The following is a 12488-nucleotide window of genomic DNA, read 5'->3' as shown; positions in this document are numbered from 1 at the left end:
TTTTTTTTTCTTTACAACAGACTCATCCGAATGCAAAAGAAAGGAAAACCACTTATCCTTAGCCAATATTTCCCTGTTTCCTTAAACATTCTGCCCTCCCTAAGGGTGGGAAAAGTCTGTCATTCTTCTCCTCCAGGGCCTAATATGTTTTCAAAAATTGTGTATACTATCTAATTTTTCTTTCAGACAACTCTGAAGTCCAAGAAACCATTGCCCAGGACCCATCAACACTAAATTAGCATGAGGTTTCACTCCCTTCCATAGGCAGGTCCACACACTTTGCCAGCAGGAAGCAATTATGGAAGATAGACCTTCTCTCATGAACCCCTTAAAGATTTAAGAAGTGAAATCTCTAAGGAGGGACTGTGAAATCTCTAGAAAGGAGATCCTAGCAAAGAGTTTTTAAGATGTAGTAAAGGAAGAAAATGTCTGAACTCTGCAGTAGCCCAAAGGCAGGAGGATCATATCTTTGAGATGCTAATACTAAGCTCTTTGGAACCACAATCCAGTACTGAGAAGTGTGGACCTTCTTAAAAAAGAAGAATCATCAGGGTTGTGCTAAAGAATATGATCCCCTCTGGGAAAAAAAGGTTTCTCTGGAATAAAAAAAATGTTGCTTTCTGGATCATCTCTCTGTCTCTCTCTGTGTGTCTCTCTGTCTCTTTCTCTATGTCTCTGTCTCTCTCTCTCCTCTCTCTCTTTATCTCTCCTCATACTTCTCAAAGTACATTTATTTCAATAAAACTAGTTCTATTTATAAAAACAAGCTTATTTAAATAGATTATAATTTTCCAGCAGTAAATTGTCTGAAAACAGAGCTCATGATCTGAACCATCTGAGTTAAAAGTTGGTATTTTATGACAAGAATTGCCAAAAAGTATTCTTCAAGTGCATTGCAGAAACTAGACAAGGCAGTGGGAATTTAACAATGTGACAAATACATATTTTTGATTTTTAAGGATATCATCGCAGCCAGAAAAAAATACATAATAAATATCTGGAATAAGCTAAGTGATATTATAAAGCATGTGCCTGGTCCATGAAAATGCAGTGGAGAATAAGGACCTGGGACCTTCAAAGCAGTATATATCTTCTTGTAGGATGCAATGCAGTCTGGAAGGAGGCAAGACAATGAAGTTAAAAAAGACACTTGATCCTTGATAGTTGAAGGATTAAGATTCTTTCCATCATACGTTTTCACTTAGTTTTTGTGAGAAACAGTAATTAATTGGATTTGAACAAGGCAAGTTATTGACAAATCCTCCTGAGCTTGGGTATATGTAAAACAAGATCTTGGATGAAAATTAACTGAGGTAGCTTCATTTTCCAGGTCATACTAGATTTATCACTAGCTTAAAAATTGAATGACTCTGTTCAGTACCTCTTGCTTTATTCTTCACTTTATATTGAGTTATTCTGAAGAGTTTATATGCTTCTTTTACTTTGATTCTTTGGAGTTATTTTATTTTAAAACATTATGGTTTTTTTAACTCCATTTATTGTATGTGGAAACTTTCTATGTTCTTTTCAAAATAGAATAAAAAATCTTGCCTCACTTATTCCTTATTTATTAATAAAGCTATTTCTGAAAACTTTATGTTTTTTAAGATCTATCTTAACAAGAGAGAAATTTTGAAGCATATTTGTACCCTCCCAACAAACTATAATGGTCGTAATTTGGCTACATGCAGAAATCATTTTATGCTGCCAAACCCTTGCATCCTCTTAAAATTGTCAACAGGAAGTGGGAGTTCCACAACCACAAATCCTTTGGAATTGTTAGTATTTTGAGAATACAGTCAATGGGATTTCCTAATGTCCCTTTCAGAGTTTAGCAACTGGGGTGGTAACCAAAGAATTCTTGATGCTGAGCCCTCAGGTCTGGAATATGTTTCCTGTTCATTATCCTGTAGAATGATGTTGGTATTTTTTAAGTTGCCATACTAGGAACATTTATTTAAAACTTGTCTTGGTGATTTAAAAAAATTTTCAGAGATTGTCGGAGTTCTTACTGATAAGTCAATTTTTGTTGTTCTTTGAACAATACTAATATGTTCTTAGTGCTTGCTTTATGTATTCAGAGAGAATTGGTTTTGACTGCAAAAAATAAATACAATATAGTGTTAATAATGCTTGGTTTGATGTCTCAACAATTAGACTATCATTACTTCAACTCTGAAGATCATCTAGAAAAGCTTTATCAGTTTGAGCCCTTAGAAACAGATATAAATATAGAATAAAAAAAGTACAAGTGATTGGAGGAGGAGGGAAGAGGTTAGTAAATGTGCAAATGTCTGTTAAATAACAGGTAAAGTGAAAAGCATGTAAGGAATATTTTCAGATTGTGGGGCAGGAATGACACTTGTGAAGAACTTAGGGCAAAAGAACAGGTTTAAATACAAAGAGTTTCAGACTGTTGCACAGCTTTAAGAAAAGCCAACAAGAACTCCAGAGCAGTTGACTCAAACTTGGAGAGTTCACTGGACAAGCAAGGCTAGACACAGTTTTCTGGAGTGCTCTTGCATCAACTGAGAGAAATTCAAGTAGAGCAAGACTTTAGAATAAATGATACAGGGGAATTAAAACCGTGTGGCATCTGGACATGGCTAGGTGAGTCCTCACAGTGCTCTCTTAAGGGAATCCGGAGCAATACAAATCTTTGGATGCCACACTGGTTCTTCTCATTAACATGCATCATATCACATAAGTATCACCAGAACAATAGAGAGAATAAACATTTTAAAGTATTATTGAAGTCATATTTTGAATGGTTTTGACAATATAACTTTGCTGGGGGGGTTAAGATCCCATGAAAATTCTTCAAAGAGTTAATATTTTAAATAATAGAATATTGATCTTAAATATCTTAGAGTCATTTAATATTTTCAGAATTAATATGAAGTTTTCACAAATAATGCAACCACTTTGGACAAAATTTAGGATTTTATTTCATTGTTGTACCAGAATGGGATGTAAGTATCATAACCATGAATAAATATTTGGACAATACTGAATAAGTGCTGTAGTAGTATAGAATTGTACAAAAGAAAAGTGGACATGGCTTTTTGCGGAATCTATTATACTTGCAGTATTAATGGTACTTAATGCCACCAAAATAACTTGATAGAAAATAAAAGTCAGTGACCCATAATATACAGTACATATTGTATGCAATAAATATTTTAAAAGAAAAGTTAAAGAAAGGACAAGGTATTCAAGATAACTGATAAAACTAGTAAAACAGTGGAAAACAATATAAAATGGACCTTTATTACTAAATTTATGCATCAACATTTTAATATTTGTCAAGTCAGAATTATTTGCAAATGTTCTATAAAATGCATTTTTCTTATGATTCTGCATAACAGTACCTATATATTTTTAGAGACCAAAGTAATTAATAGCAAGCAAGTTCATACACATCACATACATACATAGGATTACTAATCAGCCATAAGTTAATGGGAGAAAGAAATTTAACATATTGCTTCCTTGCATAATCTAATTGCATTGTATGTCAAAATAGCAGGTCATAATATACGTCTGTGTTTTCTGTCTCATTTGGCTGGAACTTCCATCTAAAACTGTTAGCATCCTCAAATCTATAAACTATGATTCAAAAATCCATTCAACTCCACCCAATACCAACAAATAACATTGACTTTCATGTAGGGTAATGTGGTTTCTTTCATCACATTTTAAATTTTTCTTTGAACCATTTTTTAATTGTATTTTGCACTATAGGTTGAATATATAAAAAGAAATAAGGATGAAAGTACTTTTAGAATGAAATATAAAATATGACTACAATGGGAAAATGCAAAAACCATTTGATTGATTGGAAGTTGAAGATTACAAATACGTGTAGAATAAATAAAGAGCAGAAGAAATTATAAATAACAAGAAATAAAGCTGTGTCCTTATGAGTGAATATAAATATTAATGGAAAATAGTGATTTATAAACAGAAAAATAAATATTTTCATATAAACTCAATGTTTTTTATATTCTTCATTTACTATTAATTCAGGGAATAATGAGGAGTTGGTTCAAAACCATATACGTGTCAAGACTTGGGACATGTTGCTGATAATAATTTGAATGGCATTAGAATTTGCTGGTGCTTTATACTCAGAATTGCTGCTGGAGCATGGGTCTTTAGGAGAGGTAAGGTGGTCATGAGAGAGAGAGAGAGAAAGAGAAAGAGAGAGAAAGACATAGAGAGAGAGAGAGAGAGAGAGAGAGAGAGCACTACTATGTCACCACCCACTAGACCCACTCTGATATCACCCATGAGGTCCCAAAGAAAGCCAACTCTTGCAAAAGCCTAAGGAATTCCTGCAAGATGTGGACATGTTGACAATCAGGTCTTGAACACAAGCCAGATTTCACAGGTTTATTGTTTACTCTTGCAGGAAGAAGACTGAAGTAAAAAATCATTTGCTTAGGAAATGAAGGAAAAGTGGAAAACTAAGGAAACATTTTCCAGAATTTCTCCAGGAAGAGGAGTGAGCACTTCAAAAGAATTAAACACCTCAAGATAGGATGTAGGGCACTTTCAGAAATGTAGTGTGTTGTAACCTATAATGGTAAAGAAAAAGGAGGAACACCTAGAGAAGTGGTTTGTGGGTGATTTTTGAGATGGAGTACACACCATGCAATAGAAGAGCATGAACACCTAGAGCAGATAGGCTTGAAAACTATAAGACAAAATGAGGGAGTACATGTCAGACTTTTTTAAATCTAATCCTTTAGAGTTTTTTAAACTTTCCTTATAGGGGTTCATTACTAGGGTGTCAAGGAAGGACTACTAAACTATTCTATGATGGGCTTTTATGTTCCTTGATGGGTTTTAGCTGGCATTGACTATTTTGAAAATCACTTGAAATTCATTGCCAAGCAGTCCCTCTACAGGATTGCCTTCTTTAAGATCAAATTGAATGACTGTATGTGGAATAGGGGATTATTTGATGTTTGTGTCAAGAAGGGGGAGTACATGCTTCAAGAAGTTCTCAAAGTAGATGAAAATAATTTACAGAGGAAAACAATTCTCAATAGATTTTATGTCACCAATATGAAAGGGAATATTCCTAGTAGAAATTCATCCATAGGCTAGGATGTCAGTCTTGACTGACTTAGGAATGATGGTGTCATAAGTAGAACTTTCTCCAAGTAGAGAAAGTTATGCATGCAAGAGTTAGTATTTTCCCCAAATTTAAGTAGACATAAACTCTGTGAGACGATAAAGTAAAAGATAGTTTTAAAATATCACAGAATTTTTGTTTTCATTTGTTTTGTCTCTTAATTTGTTCATTAATCAATAAAACAGATCCTTGTTTTTAAAAGAAATGTAGCAAAAGCAGTATGTATAACAACTAATAGACTATAATAGTATACATGGATAACCTTTCAAACTTTTTTTAATAAGTATGATAGGCTAAACCAAACAGCAACAAAAATTGTGAATTTGAAGAAATAAAGACATAAAAATTTGATGAAATAGAAATATTCTGAATTCATATTAGCTTTAAAGCTGAGGACATTGAAATTGTCAGGAACAAACTTCCTGAGGTGATTTTTTTTTTTTTTGCTTTTTGGGTCACACCCAGCAATGCACAGGGGTTACTCCTGGCTTTTCACTCAGGAATTACTCCTGGCGGTGCTTGGGGGACCATATGGGATGCCGGGGATGGAACCCAGGTCGGCCGCGTGCAAGGCAAACGCCCTACCCGCTGTGCTATCGCTCGGGCCCCTCCTGAGGTGATTATCTCTTTATCCAAAGATAAAAACTTGTGGAGCTGGAGCAATAGCACAACGGGTAGGCGTTTGTCTTGCACGCAGCCGACCCAGGTTCAATTCCCAGCATCCCATATGGTCACCTGAGCACCGCCAGGAGTAATTCCTGAGTACAGAGCCAGAAGTAACCCCTGTGCATCGCCAGGTGTGACTTAAAAAGCAAAAAATTAAAAAAAAATAAAAGATAAAAACTTAAAACTTGCTTCTGCTAGACCCATAAAAGTAGTATCACCTTTTTTTCTTATTCAGTCAACCTGTTGTCATTGACTTTACTAACTTCTCAGACTTCTCATGCATTAAATATTTCATAGTCCACCTGTCAATTTTTGCATTTGTCTTTATTACCACTCCTGTCATAAGGAAAATAATTTTAGTTCATCTGGGCATCATCAACCAATATACCAATTTCTCTTCTTGGTTAACCTCAAACTCATATCCCTTCATCACCCAGCATCTCAGTCATCCATGACAACAGATACACTTTTGTCATAATCCTTTTCAGAACCACTCTGGTTTTGAAATATTCAATTTTTATCTGTCACTATCTGAGGACAGGCTCGATGAGTCAGAAAAAAAATAGAAGGCTTATGGCGAAATCAGATTCATATATGTCTTAACAATCTTAAAAGCTATGAGAAAGAATAAATTACTTAAAAAGAAATGACAATTAAACTGACAGTATCAATAGACACCAGAAACAAATGGTATAGTGTTTTCAAAGTGTTAGGGGAAAATGATTGTCAAATTAAACTTCCATGTTCAGAATTAATGGGTAAAGGTGAAATAATGATACTTTTAGACATACAAAGTCTGAGAGTTATTCTGCTCAAAGGCCTATAGTAAATGAGCTACCATATTACACTGGATTTAAAGCAGCATCTATTGTATGATGCACCACTAAAAAACAACTCAGTTAAACTATGATACACCCTCAATTATCAAGTATATCCAATTATAGAGATATTAGGTAAAAAGTCTGTACATTACAATGAATTATTTAAAAATGCACAGAGAATATAGTGCAGAAGAAAGAATTAGTTCAGAAGATTGGAATAAGATAGCAGAAATAATAATGAGCAAAGAAACTGGTAAACATATTTGTATACTCAAATAAAATCTGTCAATCACTAATAGCAATAATTATTTGTGTGTCTTAAGGAGAAGAGTGAGGTAAAATGCCACTCAATGATAACATAAAAGAAAGAAAAACATCTATATTGTTAGTTCATGGTTCTTATGTTATTTCAGGGAAAGATATTAAAGTTTCCAATGGCTATCCATGAAATTAGAGTAAAAACATTCAACATTTAGGATCTGAATAATAGTATAGTGGATAGAGGAGTTATTTTGCAAGTAACTACTCTAGTTGGATCCCTGGCACCACAGTTGGTCCTTCAAGCCCTACAAGGAATGAGACCTGAGCACAGAGACCAAGAGTAAATCTTGAGTTCATCAGGTATGACAAAAAACACCAAAATAAAGCTCAACATTAAGATAGTTCAATTATAAAAATCACAAAATCCTGTTAATCATCCATTTCTCGAGCAGTCTCAGTAATCTCTCCATTCATCCTTTCCCTGAGATCTTAGAAGGCTCTCTGGACTCAATCCTCCCAATGATGTCGCACTGGAGGCTCTTTCAGGGTCAGGGGAATGGGATCCAGCTTGATACTGGATTTAGCACATGAATACACCATGGGAAACTTGCAAGGCTGTCCCATGTGGGCAGGAAACTCTCAGAAGCTTGCCAGTTTCTCCCAGAGGGAGAAGTAAGCTACAAGATACCAGTTCTTGGAACTTGCTTTTAAGTCTCTGGATGTTGGCCGTTGATGGGATTACACACACCTGGGTTCCTCTGCCGGTACCTTCATGCGTGAGGCCTGTCCTACCTAACGTGTGGAGAGGTGCCTCGAGCATGGCTGTAGCTAGGTTCCAGTGGTCTTCGTCCGCTGGGAGCTCTGCTCGGGGTGGGGAGGGAAGCTGGATCCCATCCCCTCCAAGGGGCCCCGGGAAAGACAGCCAGGCATGCAGGCAAGAGACTTTATAATTAACTTTACCAAGTTAATTATAAAAATAAACTTTAAAAAAAATTATTGATACAATAAGAATGTAATATAGCATCAGAATGAGTGACACAGACTTGTTCCTATAAATGTAAATCTCAAAAACAATGATCTGTGAAAAGGCAACCTCAAATATAGTCCAAAAATAGTCTAAATAATAATTATCATATTAAACTATGATAATTAAAGTTAATAGCATAATTCATTTTTTAAAATATTGCATAAACATATATGATCTCTATATACACACAAATCTGTGCAGCAAATATACTAAAACACTGAAAGGAAAGACATTACCAAATTTATTTGATTTCCTCCTTAGAAGAGGAATAACACTGGGAATGAGAACAAAGGGAAATCAAAATTGTTCTGTTCAATTTTATTTTCTTTAGGAAAATACAATGAGAACTTTACAGAATGATGATGTTAAATTTTTAGATGCTAAGACTACAGGAGTTTGTCACATTTTTTTCTATTATTCTATATTTAAAACTTTTAAACACAATAGCAATATCAACTTTTAAAAGTATCCAGCACATATATAATTTTCTCCTTAAATAAGAACTCAGGGAAAATGGATAACTATTTTTTAAAAACGATCAACAATCAACTCTTTCCATTCTAATCCTCTGGTTTCTCCTAATTTTATTTTATTTGTTTCTACCTCAACTTAGCTCCTTTTCCCACACACAATGTATTTTCCAAATTGTTGCAGGAGTGTACTATTTAAAGAGAGAAACATCTGACATGTAACCCTCCCACCTAAATTTCTTTTGGGGAGCGTTGGTTTTTATTGTGTTTGTTCACTTGGGAACTACGCCAATCAATGTTCTGAGAACCATGAGGTACCCAGTACTGAAAGCAGGCCTCCTTCATGCATAACAACATTCCAGCCTACTTAGTTAGCTCTCGGGTTCACCTACATAAACTTAACATCTTCGGTTGTCGTTGCAAAAAAACATAAGGCTTTAGTGAATCCACCTTTGAATTCCAATTTAGTCTTATGCCTCTTCCCTTTGAACCAGACTCAAGGCACATGTGACTTCGTTATCAGCCTACAGCATTCTTCCCAGCCCCATTGCTGTCTCCTCATCATCTGCGCTCCAAAGAGGTGCACCCTGATGAACCCTGGAGGAGAATGGGCACTGGTGGAGGGATGGGTACTCGAGTATTGAATGACTGTAACACAGGCATGAAACTCTCTAACTGTACCCTCATGGTGACTCATTAATAAATATTAAAAAAATATATTTTTCATGGCACATTTTTAAAAAATGTATTTTTATAAAGTTATTCATGGTTTATTAAATTCAATATTCCAACACCAAACCCACCACCATTGCATCTTCGCACCACCATTATTTCCAACTTTCCCAACTACTCCTCAAGCCAGGCCTTGCAGCAGGCTCTGAATCATTTATTTTATATTGCTTGTTATAATTTGCTAAAAATTATCAAAAAATATTTCCTTAGGAAAAAAAATATTGTACTCTACTCAAGAGTGGACTCAAGCTCCCCGCAAAAATATATTTACCTCTTCAAGGTGACTTCATTGGACTTTTTATTTCTTATTTTCTTCTCATTTACTTCTATGGAGTTCATCCCAATAAAATCAAATTGCATGTTTTTTAAGTTCTCTTACTTGAACATCTTAAGGGAATCAAAATAATAAGTAACAAACAGTTACCAGTTATTGATTGCCAAATATTATTTCTCAAGCTAGGTAATGTTCCTTAATGTCTCTATTTCATCTGCTCATGGAAAGAAACCAAATTTCTCTGTCAGAAATTTATTTATAAGTAGAGAAAGAGTATGGGGAAATTTGTCTGCTATAGAGGCAGGGGGAGGAGTAAGATGCAGGGAAATACTGGGGATATTGAAGGTGGAAAATGTGCACTGGTGGAGAGATGGCTGTTCGATCATTGTATGACAGAAACTCAAACATGAAAGCTTTGTAAATGTATCTCACAGTCATTCAATAAGAAAAAAAGTATTTATTTATGGCACAAATGTTAACCTACTAGCTGATGGAACTTGGTTTTAACTTCAGCTAGTCTAATGCAGATAGAACATATATCCTTACCATATCCTACCATAAATTCTCTGATTCTTGTATAAAACATTCAACACACAACAAGCAATAAAGATATTTTAAACGAGGATTAAAGGAGAGGGAATTACATTTTTAAATTACATCATAAATCAGGACACCCGTAGTAAGCTATCTTTGCAAGCTATTACTACAGTCACAATAGGCTGGAAGTTTGTTTTAGGTTTGACTTTGTTTTGATTTGATTTTGATCTTGGTTGGAAAGTCACCCCAAAGGTGCTCAGGGCTTAATGCCCCACTCTGCACTCAGAGATCATTCTTGTGGAACTTGGGAGCCATATAGGGTACTGGGAATCAAACTTGGGTTGGCCACATGCAAGGTTAGTGCCCTGCCTGTTTTTTTCCCTAGTTAGACAATGAAACAGAACCATGGTAAAAACCACTTTACATGTAAGTGTGTAAAGAGTTGAGGAATTTGGTGGGTGGGTATTTGCCTTGTACACAGATGAGCCTAGTTTGATCCCTGTGCTCCACATGGTTTCCCAAATCCATCAGGAATGGTCCCTGAGAACAAAGTCAAGAATAAGCCTTGAGCACTGCTGGGTATGGTCAAACAAATAAACAAACACACAAACAAACAAATAAGAGTTGGGGAATTTCTCATACTTGCATTATTTGATAGAATATATTAAGAACAATCCAAGATACATGCTAGTCTAATCTAAGAGTTGGATGGATGTCATGTGTATAATTTTAGTTTAAAGATATATTGGTAAATATTCTGTAGTTTTACCTGCTGGGAAAATAAAGGCTTCCTAAAAAGACTTTCATCTAATAAAATGAACAAAGTGGATGATTAAGAAGTGAGTAGAGTAGGTTGATCACTTATGTAAGAATATAAAGATCCAAATATAATTTCTTAGTGATTTCCCAGTATAGAAATAATAAGTTCATTGAAGTATGAGTCAATGAATTTGCCAAGAACATTATACATAACTAATCTGGCTGGTGTGATTCTTTTTATATGTGGGTTCTGACTATTTGCTTAGTCAGGCAAGAAAACAGACTTTTAAAAACTATTTTTAGGAAATGATAATCAGCAACAAATTAAAAATACCCAATGGATTTTCAATTTTGTGGAAATTTTGATTTATTTGTTTTTTACTTTTAAATAACAACACAGAGGGAAGAGATGGGCCAGAAGTGACTAATACAGTGGTGGAGGGTCTTCCGTACTTTGGTGTGACTGAGGCTTAGTTGTAGTAACTTTGTGTGCTCAAATCATAAACATTAACATTGTTGATTAAATGTATAAACATTAGCCTGTTGTAATCAAGTTACAAAAGGACAAGGCACATTTTTCTCATATTCTAACATTAGGGTCACTTAGAAATAAAAGAAAAAAATACTCTCATCCTAAGACACTATCTAATTTCAAACGTTCAGTATAGCAGGATGTTCTGTATCATTAATTTGGGTTTTTGAATATTGGGACAGAGAGATGGTGCAAGGAATAAGGTGCTTGTCTTTCATGTCACCAACAATTTCAATCTGGCACCCATGGTACTTACACACAACCAGGGGAGGCTCCCCCAAGCACAGTTCTGGGAGTTGATCATGATCTCTAGTTGAGACTCCAAGATCCCAAACAAGCACATGAATGATTTTTTTTAATTGTATTCATTTATTGACTTGATATCCAGACCAAAGAATAATAGGAGACTCTCTAGAGGGAAGCTACACATACTGAAAAAATGCTGAGATTTTTCTTGCCTCTGGTCTATCTGGGAGTCATAATATTTCTAGATGGTGATGAACGCTCACTCTTGGATCCTTTTCATTTATATCCCAACATAACATTTGTGGAATTTTTTGTAGAGTAGCACTGTAGCTCTGTCATCCCGTTATTCATCGATTTGCTTGAGTGGGCACCAGTAACGTCTCCATTGCTATTGAGACTTGTTACTATTTTTGGCATATCGAATAAGCCACAGGGAGCTTCCCAGGTTCTGCCATGTGGGCAGGATACTCTTGGTAGCTTGATGCGCTCTCAGAGAGACGGAGGAATCTAACCCGAGTTGGCTGCATGCAAGGCAAACGCCCTACACTCTGTGCTATTGCTCCTCCTCTTTTGTAGAGTAAGACCTGAATTGAGATACATATAAATACAGTCATTATAAATACTAAAATATAGCATTTTCATATTTTATCCTAGATATGCACACTTACTTGAACATTATTAAATTCACTATTTTCATATGCATATATATAATTTCAGTTAACAAATATAATAAGAATTTTATTTTAATGTTAGTCTAGTATAATATGTTCAACCATGTGGCTTGAGAGGAAACACCTAAACTGGAATTATTTTTACACATCAGTAAACAAAACATTTATCTTACGTTGGGTCCACTGGGATAGATTTATAAAGAGCAACTCAAAGAGGTTCACACAACGTAAGTATGTTTCCATTGGTAATTTCTAAGCCTGTAGAAGCATAAAAAATATATTATCAAAACTTTAATTTTTTTAAATTACCTTTAGTCCTTATTTTTTCTTTTTGAGCAAAAGACAGAAG

Source organism: Sorex araneus, chromosome 1 (genome assembly GCF_027595985.1).
Source record: "Sorex araneus isolate mSorAra2 chromosome 1, mSorAra2.pri, whole genome shotgun sequence".
Lineage (NCBI taxonomy): Eukaryota > Metazoa > Chordata > Mammalia > Eulipotyphla > Soricidae > Sorex > Sorex araneus.
This window is presented reverse-complemented; position numbering follows the sequence as displayed.